Source organism: Gastrolobium bilobum, unplaced genomic scaffold, assembly GCF_033153095.1.
Source record: "Gastrolobium bilobum isolate Gb01-03AN ecotype WA unplaced genomic scaffold, APGP_CSIRO_Gbil_v1 utg8685, whole genome shotgun sequence".
Classification (NCBI taxonomy): domain Eukaryota; kingdom Viridiplantae; phylum Streptophyta; class Magnoliopsida; order Fabales; family Fabaceae; genus Gastrolobium; species Gastrolobium bilobum.
This window is the reverse complement of record NW_026898457.1, coordinates 342,813-353,686: the sequence shown is the minus strand read 5'-3', so window position 1 is coordinate 353,686 and position 10,874 is coordinate 342,813.

Sequence of the window (10,874 nt, the reverse complement as noted above, 5' to 3'; positions counted from 1 at the left end):
GCACAACAGGAAAGGCAATTGCAGATTGAAAGTTCTGGTCCAATTACTCAAGATTCTTCGAGAATTTTCTTTAATTCTGCTGAACAAATTCAAGATAGAGGACGTGGACAGTTTCGTGGAAGAGGAAGAGGATTCAATACAGGACGTGGAAGAGGCTCTAGACTCTGCACCTATTGTGGAAAGACTAGTCATACGGTGGAGACATGTTTCGAGAAGCATGGATACCCTCCTGGTTTTAAGCAAAGAAACCCTGCACATAGCATCAATGCAGCTGTGCATGAGGGTGTCAATGCAGCTATGCATGAGGGTGCCAATGCAGTTGACACAAAGGAAAGTTTTACTAAGAATCAATATCAGACCATTATGGAGATGATACAGCAGACAATGCAAGTGCAACATACCTTGCCTCCCACTTCTCATGTCAGAAATATGGTTCATACCAATGCATTAAGTGCTGATGGCTATACCTCTGAAGCAAGTAAGTTAGCAAATCAGTGGATCCTGGATACAGGAGCCACTGATCATATTACTTTTAACTTTGCAACTTTATCCTCTATCAAGCATATTGAGCCAATTGCCATATCCTTGCCTAATGGGACAAGAGTCTATTCTCATATATCTGGTACAGTAAATATTTCTAAGACACTTACATTGACAGATGTTCTGTATGTAAGAGAATTTGGGGTAAACTTGATATCAGTGCATAAGCTGATTCTTGTAACCGGTTGTCATGTGACATTTCAGCCTCAAAATTGCCTCATCCAACATCAGCAATCCATGGAGATGATTGGTTCAGCTAATCTGGTGAGAGGATTGTATGTGATACACCAAGACAAATCAAGACATGCTGTGGAGAATGCTGACACAACAAGACATTTGAATTTTTCTGATAGTAGTAGCTTTAATTTTCAATCTCATGTCAATGATGTTTGGCACTTACGTTTGGGCCATTGCTCCAAAACTGTAATAAAGGCCATGATGTTACAATATCCATTCATTACTTGTAAACATACAGATACCCCTTGTGATGTTTGCCACATAGCTAAACAAAGGAAACTTCCTTTCCCTTTAAGCAATACTGTTTCCCAAAATGCTTTTGATCTTGTACACATAGATATTTGGGGGCCTTATTCTGTACCCTCTATTCATGGTCATCGTTTTATTCTAACCATTGTTGATGATTGCACAAGATACACATGGGGCATCCTCATGAAGTCTAAGTCTGAAGTGAGACATCATATTTCCTCTTTTGTTAGTCTAATTGAAAATCAATTTCATAAAAGGGTTAAAGCTTTTCGTAGTGACAATGGGAAGGAATTTCTGATGACAGAATTTTTTAGACAAAAGGGTATTGTTCATTAAACTTCTTGCATAGAGACACCACAACAAAATGGAATTGTTGAGAGAAAACATCAACACTTGCTTAACACTGCTAGGGCTCTTCTTTTTCAAGGAAATCTCCCTATCAGCTTATGGTGTTACTGTATTAGTCATGCTATACACTTGATCAATCGAATTAGTACCCCAAAGCTGAACAATAAGTCCCCATATGAGCTGTTGCACAATACTCCACCAGTCTTAATCCATCTTAAGGCTTTTGGCTGTCTTGCTTTTGCATCCACACTACTAGCAGGACGTTTAAAGTTTGATCCCAGGTCACGCAAGTGTGTTTATATTGGTCACAAGGATGGAACCAAGGGATACATTTTGTATGATCTCTTTTCTAAACAGCTTTTTGTATCTCGAAATGTAATTTTTTATGAAGAGCACTTTCCTTTCATGGATAACACAACATCAGAGACTACTGCTCCATGGCCTACTGACCAATGTGCATCTCCCTTTTCTGAGTTTCCTCTTATGCAGCCTTCTATTACTGAACAAGGATTAGACACGACCACGACTACAGCTTCAATTGATGATCATTCAGCAGATTCCAATGATGAGACTCAGTTAGTTTGCCCACATGCTGAGGATGCTGCAATTACAAATAATTCCAATATTAGAAATGCTGAGGGTGTTACAAATACTCATGTAGCAGATGATTCCAATCTTAGACGTTCCACACGGGTAAGATGTCTACCCAAACGTTTTTCTGATTTTCATTGCAACTATTCATCTGCTAGTGTGCTACCTAGTCTCTCCTCTACTAATCATCCTCTCTCCTCTATTGTTTCCTATGCAAAATGTTCAATGGAGTACTCTTCCTTCTGTCACAACATTAGCTCATTTGTTGAACCAACAACATATAAACAGGCAGCTCAATTCCCTGAGTGGATCACTGCCATGAATGATGAGTTAGAGGCACTAAATCGCAACCAAACTTGGGAGATAGTTGATTTACCAAGAGGGAAGCATCCGATTGGATCCAAATGGGTTTACAAAATAAAACATAACCAAGATGGAACCATTGCCAGATATAAAGCACGCCTAGTTGCTAAAGGATACAACCAAATGGAAGGAGTGGACTACTTCGAGACTTTCTCACCCGTTGCAAAGCTTACTACAATTCGGTTGCTCCTCTCCATAGCTGTAGCCAAACAGTGGCATTTAGAACAACTTGACATAAACAATGCCTTCTTGCATGGGGATCTAACTGAGGAAGTGTATATGTCTATTCCACAAGGTGTCACAGTAGATGGCCAACAAAAAGTTTGCAGGCTGAGAAAGTCCCTATATGGGCTTAAACAAGCCAGTAGGCAATGGAATGCTCGCCTAACAATGGAACTCTGCTCTCTTGGGTACTCACAGTCTTCATCTGATCACTCTCTTTTTACTAAAGCCAATGGTGAGTCATTCACTACTATTCTGGTCTATGTTGACGATATGGTTCTGGGAGGTAATGACTTAGATGAAATAAAGATGGTTAAGAGTCATTTGCATCATCTGTTCCAGATCAAAGATCTTGGCCCATTAAAGTTTTTTCTTGGCCTTGAAATAGCTCGTTCCAGTAAAGGTATAGTTCTGAATCAACGCAAATATGTCCTCGGATTATTGCAAGACAGTGGACTTCTTGGCACAAAGCCAGTTTCCACTCCCATGCAACCTGGTTTTCGATTATGTCAAAATCAAGGTCCAGTTAGTTCTGAGCCAGCAAGATATAGGAGGCTTGTGGGGAGACTTCTCTACCTAACTAATACACGACCCGATATTGCTTTTGCTGTTCAGCAATTAAGCCAGTTTGTGGCAAATCCCATGCAAACACACCTTGATGCAGCCTATCGAGTACTCAAATACTTGAAAGGAGCACCCGGTAAAAGATTGTTCTTCTCTTCTGATAATTCATTGGTTGTGTCTGCATTCTCTGATGCAGATTGGGCAACCTGCCCTGATACTAGAAGGTCCATCACCGGTTTCTGTGTGTTTATTGGATCTTCCCTTGTGTCCTGGAAATCCAAGAAACAAACAACTGTGAGTCGTTCATCTGCTGAATTCGAATATCGAGCTCTTGCTGCTGTTACATGTGAAATCCAATGGGTCATGTATTTACCTCGTGACTTACACATTTCAGTTGCACAACCTTCCATGGTTTATTGTGACAACCAGGCAGCCATCCACTTAGCACACAATCCTTCTTTCCATGAGCGCAGCAAGCATATCGAATTGGATTGTCATGTTACAAGGGAGAAGATTGCAGCTGGCTTGATTCATCTCCTCCCTGTCTCGACCACACAACAGTTAGCCGATGTCTTCACCAAAGCATTACACCCTGCTCCTTTTCATGATTTTCTGGTCAAGCTGGGGCTTCATGACATTCACCTCCCAACTTGAGGGGGGGTGTTGAGACTTAGTTAGTTTGCTATTTATGACGTGTCAATATTAGTACAATGTGTCATGTAATTAGTGAGGTTCAGTTAGTTACATTTCTTACGTGTCATGAAGTTAGTTAGACTCTTCATTTTCTGTTTTACATACCAGTGTTTGTATATATACTGATATGTTTCTTCTCAATAGAACACTTGAGTATTTTTCAGTATTCATTCTATTTTCGAATATCTCAAGTATGAAATTCCGCTTAGCACTTCTTCTCTTCGTTCTCTATTGTATGAGTCTCTGAAATTTCTCTCTTTCGGGTGTTGATTCGATTCATTCATGCACCCCCGTCGCTGGAAGCTGCCAGGAGTCTCTCCTTGTCCATGTCATTTTGCACCGGCGATCACTCCCCGCCCTCGTCAGCGCCCGGAATGTTACATGCCCACCAGTTTCCGCCTGGTTCGTCCTCGAACCACACCGTACTGGAAGAGAGGCTATGCTCTGATACCACTTGTAACGCCTGGCAACTTGCAACGATCAACGACTGTCCCCACACACTAACACAAGACTTTCAGCTTGCTTTTTCCTCACTCGCACATTTCCCGGAAAAACTTTCTAGGAGGTTACTCATCCCAGAATTGCCCCAAGTCAAGCACGTTTAACTATGGAGTTCTTCCGTTCTGGACTACCAAAAAGTAGATACATCTTGTTAGAATAGGTAGTACCAATTAATTCTTATAAGTTATTCTCAATTGTACCGTCCTATGCCAGCATAGTCTCTGGAATCCCTCTCTTTCGAGTGTTGATTCGATTCATTCATGCACCTCCGTCGCTGGAAGCCTGTCAGGAGCTGCTCCTTGTCCATGCCCTTTCGCACCGGTGATCACTCCCCGCCCTCGTCAGCGCCCGGGATGTTACAGGTAAAATAGAAAAATGAGCGTGAAGTAGATGACAAAAATGACCATCTTCTAACCTTATTCGTGTACTATGCAATATTATTTAGTCAAGGGTTGCTTTCATAATTTCATCCAATTTTTTCAACAATATTTTACCTTCAACCAAACATAGACTCAGGAAGCTTAAACCAATTTTCTCAATAATATTTCGGCGTACCAAACAATTTTTTTTAACTTTCCTAGAAAACTTACTTTCCCATCATATTCCCAATAATTATAATTCCCTGATAAAATAAAATAAAATTCCTCTATCAAACACCCCTAAAATCTTTTGGTTTACATTTAGTGGTTATTCTTATTATATGGTAAAATTGTTTTATTTTTTTGAATTGAAGTCCAATGTTAAATTCTTTTTTTTATTTAACTCAAATTGTCAAAAAATATATATTATATTTTTGTGATGTAATGTATTTAAGTTGTGGGAGAGTATTAGGGAATGGGGATAAATGGGACACATCTCATTGCTTCATTTGCTTTGTCTCTACCTGATTGCCAATGTAAAATGAAATCATCATGCATGCACTGCCACCGACCTTGAATCTGATCAATATCCGATACTCATGTCATGCATCACTACTCGACCACTTTTGTATATATTTAATCATGCACATTGTCTAATTTGTAGGAGATTTAAGTGTGATTAAAAGTGAATTAGATAAGGATTATATAAGTAAAAATATCCATAAATTAAATTAGCACCTTAAAATTTTGAATCGAGATGTAATATCGCGTTCATTGATTATGATAAATTATTTAATTCATTGATAATAATTCTCATATCCACGAGCTTCCCTTCCCTGCCAAACATGAGAAAGCAGTGCCCATATTTTTTTTGCGATATGTTAATTCATGGGAATTGATGTAGGGTTAGTAACTCATCTTGCACATGTCTTGTTTCCGTGATGAATTGAACTTATGCCTTAGATTTCCTTCTCCGTTCTTCTCTTTCATATTATCTGTTATTCAATTGGTTTTTTAACCAAAGACAATAATTGGGGGTTGTGGCATTAAGCTAGCAGTTGTTGGGGACATGTAGGGTAGGAAGTGAAGGGCAAATGAGTATCTCAGAAAGAGAATTTCATTTCCCATATTGAAACCGTACGGGCGTTTGGTTGAGGATAAATTTTTTAAATACTAGGAAAATAAAATTGATAGGGAAATAGTAAGAAAGTTAGATAAAGTGAGATAGATAGGAAAATGTTAAAAAAAATTGTTTGGTGGGGAAAAACTTTACTGGGTGTTTTGCTTCATTTTCCTAGCTATCTTTGAAAAACCACATACAAATTGGCTTTCCTAACAGTAGATTTTCCTAGCTATCTACCACAAAATGCTGAAATCTATGCAAATCACTTAGATGGAGAAATTGAAGGAAACCGTGAACCAAACATGACTATTTTGCTTTCCCACTTTCACTTACATAGACATCCTCAAAAATACCTCCAACCAAACACCACGTAAGGAAATTGCGCCTTCGTGATTCATTCAACATTATCCATTGGTCGTAGTACTATAGTATGTTTTGGAATTTCAGTTCTTCTTTTCTTTTTCTTACATGCAATTTCTGTCGTTTTCAAAAGGACATATTTTTCTTTCGCCCAAAAAAAAAAAGGACCGTAAAAATAAAACCTGGCTTATTTCTATCTTTCTTTTCTTTTTCATCTTTTTATAATCTTCGTTTTCTCCTGAGATTTCTCTGATTTTTGTCTTTCTCTTCTAACTCCAGCTTTTATAATGTTTTTGCACCTAATTTTGCCCATAAAATTTCTTGTTCAATTTGTAAGTGTAGCTACAATTTTATTAATACATAATAATTGCTCATCCTCGTTGAAAAAAGGGCACATATACACTACTTTTATTTAAATGAATTGCCCTCCCTGTGTTATGCAAATAATAAAAATAATTATAACCAAGTTTAATTTCTTCTCTTATTATTAGGAACTTTTTTCTATCAATCTATCCACATTTAGCTCTACGATAATTGTGGAAGTTAAGTCACTGGCACTCAAATGTTTTTATAAGCTCTGCCACTCATTACATGACATTCTTGTAAAGAGAAAAATAAGATAATAATAGCAACACTGTATTCTTTATCACAGAATGAAAGGGCTGAGAAATGAAAAGGAACGGCAAGGTGATTTTACGGTCCACATGTGATATGCAAAAAGTGCCAAGGCTAATTAACTCGCTCAACACCTTCTCTTGGTTGTTTATTGCCATGCTTTAATTGCCAAGGCACTAGAGTAAGATAGAGAGCTAGCTAGCGTGCATGTGATGGTGTCTTGGTACTAGAATTTTGGCTTTCCTCTTTTAGCCATGGTTGGTGGAGAGTCTTGACGACTGAAAAATATACTTCAATTGGTGAAAAATATTTATGCACACAGTCTTAAATTAAATTTTTTACGAATGTATTTCAGTAGTGAAATGCGAACCAAAACCTTCAGGAGAGTATTTGAACACTTGATATCATCGTAAGGAATTGATTCTAATCACACACGGTTGAGTTTGATCTAAATAGATGATTTGATGAGTTGAAGTGACAGAACCTCCTTTATTGTGTGGGATGAGATTTACAATAGCGTTGAGGTGTGATTTGGTTGAAATGGGAGCGGGTGGGTACCTAAAAAGCACTCCGTCGCTTAAATCGATATTTAATTTATGAGCTTGAATATATTCGAAGAAGATGATCATTCCTAAGCTTTCTTTTATAGTAGCAGCATGACCTGCTTGATTTATTATGCCGACTTAGTATAATGGCACGATTAATATGTCTCTGATAGATTGGCTAATTCTTGGAGATTTGTCAGCCTACCTTTCCTGCGGGATACCTCTTTGTGGGCTATTATGCCTTAGGCTTAATTGGAATCTTGTGTCTGTCATTCGGTCATTGGCTACGTTGCGGGTTCACCAGTTCTGTGCTGCTAGGAACTTAGTTGTTTCTTGACGGGATTACGTGTACTACTTTAATTACACATTACAGACATACTTCTTTACGAATTAAATCTTTCCTTAAAATGGACCGGGGACCTTTCATCTCATTTTGCCTAGGTCAAATCTAAATGAATTCATAATTACATATCATTACTAATAATTAATTTAAACCTGATAAGAACCAATTTTACCTGTGCTGACCATAATAATCTTCCTCTACAAGTGATTTGATGTATCTTTAACCCATAGATTTTCACTTGAATAAGTTAGGTGTACCTGAAAGATACATTAATTCTCAAGTCAGATTTTGTGCAGACAGATTTATTAATTCATATAGAAAAAGATACTTTATGTTTAACACACTTGTATTTATAATAAAGAGGATTGGGGGATGTCATTGCAAATTGCCTAAGTGTTGAGGCAGCAAAGTATTTCAATATTGGTCGTTGTGTAAGTGGCTTGAGATCAGTTTGTAGAGAAGTTGCATAAATAACATGAAACACCAGGCAGCTTTTATTGAGTGAAAGCCATATGCTTTATTCACGGTGAAGGCTTTAATGTGGGTCTTATATATTATTCCAGACTAAAACTTTTATTAAAATATAATAATATACGCTTTTATTTTTTTCTTTTAATATAAAAGAAACAAAAGTAAGTGTAATGAAAATGAACGAGTTGCACACAACTTGAAGTTAAGAATGTGCATGTTTTATATATATATATATATAGGTAGGATCCTTTGACACCAGTGTCAAATATTTGAAATTTGACACCTCATCTGAGAGTCGTTAGATCAAAAAAGATCAACGACTCTGATTTGCAAGCATGTGACACCATTGATCTAACGATTCTCAGATGAGGTGTCAAATTTCAAATTTAACACTGGTGTCAAAGAATCCTACCTCATATATATATGTGTGTGTGTGTGAGTGTGTGGATTTTGTTTTCTTATGTTGCAATAACCTATGAAGCACCGACACTTCAAAAACCCTGACGTGTCGTGTCCGACACTCTCGGACACTCCGACACTCCCCGACACTCCAACATGCATTATAGAAATTCAAAAAAAAGTTTAAAGGTTGCGTTGCATTGAATTTTTAGTTCCAACTATTTGATTCATTGAATTACGATTACTATTTTATTGAGTTTAATATAAATATTTGGGATATCTTATGTTTCTTTGAAAAATTTATGAATATTATAAGTTTAGATTTATTTTTTGTTAAATTATTGAATATTAAATATAATATACACTATATAAATTAAAAATAATATTTAATATCAAAATGTGTCCTAACATGTCGAAATCTAACATTTTTTAGAATTAACGTGTCGGAGTGTCGTGTCGTATCGTGTTACGTGTCTCGTGTCGTATCGGTGCTGCATAGGCAGTAACACTATTCTTCCTTCCTACACATACATAGAATTTTGTACCAGCTTTTCTTTTGAATTTTTTTTATTTTAAATGATGGCTCCCACTTGTTAATGTCTCGGCAGGAAACATAGCTTCTCCCCTGCAACTGATGAAAATGATTTCTCATATATATATATATATATATATATATATATATATATATATATATAGGTAGGATCATTTGACACCAATGTCAAATTTGAAATTTGACACCAATGTCAAATTTGAAATTTGACACCAATGTCAAATTTGAAATTTGACACCAATGTCAAATTTGAAATTTGACACCTCATCTGAGAGCCCTTAGATCAAAAAAGATCAATGGTGTCGCATGCTTACAAATCAGAGTTGTTGATCTTTTTTGATCTAATGGCTCTCAGATAAGGTATCAAATTTTGAATTTGACACCGATGACAAAGGATCCTACCTCATATATATATATATATATATATATATATATATATATATATATATATATATATATATATATATATATGAGGTAGGATCCTTTGACACCGGTGTCAAAATTTGACACCTCATCCTGAGAGCTGTTAGATAAAAAAAGATCAATGATGTCATATGCTTACAAATCAGAGTCGTTGATCTTTTTTTATCTAACGGCTCTTAGATGAGGTATCAAATTTGAAATTTGACATCGGTGTCAAATGATCCTACCTATATATATATATATATATATATATATATATATATATATATATATAGACACACACGTTGAAATAAAGAATCAATGTTCATGTTTTAAAAAGTAGAGAACTGGGGACAAAATTAGAATAAAAAGTATTTAGCACTCGTCTGTTTATAATAAAAATGAAGGACAGTATTACCACACACAAAAAATGTAGGACAGTAGAAAACAAGTCTACAAATTCTGTCACAGCATTTAACTTTGTTTTTATGATACCAAAAATGAGTTGAAAGTCCACCATTTGCAAGGTAACAATGAGTAAAAATAAAAGGGAAAAAGTATTTAATGTTACTTTAGACTATTTTATTTAATGTTTACTGAACTGATGTTATTTTGGTTGAAAAATTAAAAAATTAGAATGATAAAAGCTATTATAATTCTGAAATAAATTAAAATTATAAATATACCATATTTTTTCATCAGAAAACGGCATCATTTCAATGAACATTAGACAAAGTTATTTAAAATAATTTTAGAAAAAATGAACCAAAAATAAATGTTAAATAACCTTTTCACACGTTTCAGTTTTTATATTATTTTAAACAAGCCCACTATCACAGAAAAAAATGATGGTCATACCCAAAAATAATTATAAATGAAAAAAATAGATATTCAATTTCTTCGTTATAATTTATGGTCAATGATTTTTTTTCATATTTTTAAAATTTGAGTAGAGTTATATTTATAAACTTTTATTCACAAACTCTTACAAATTACAAGGGGTGAAAGTGGGCTGGGTTGGGCCAAGCTTTGCCCTGAAAAGCCCAAGCCTATGCCAAAAAATTTCAATTTAGCCTGGCTCAAGCCTCATACGAGTCTAACTGTTTGCCTGACTTGACCCGTTTATAAAAAAAAATAAAGAGCCTGACCTAGCCCATTAGCCTGTTAATTTTTATCTTTCAACAGAACCAGAATCAATTTCACAAAATACTTAAATTTTGTTACTAAACCATAAATCACAATTTTAACGTCCAAACAGAATCATGAATCACAACAAAACTCATCACAATCTTCTACATTTAAGTTACTTTCAAAAGCAAAATGCTTAAACTAAATAACATATATTTCATCAGCTCCAACAAACAAATCCATATTATTAAATTAAAATAATTATATGAAT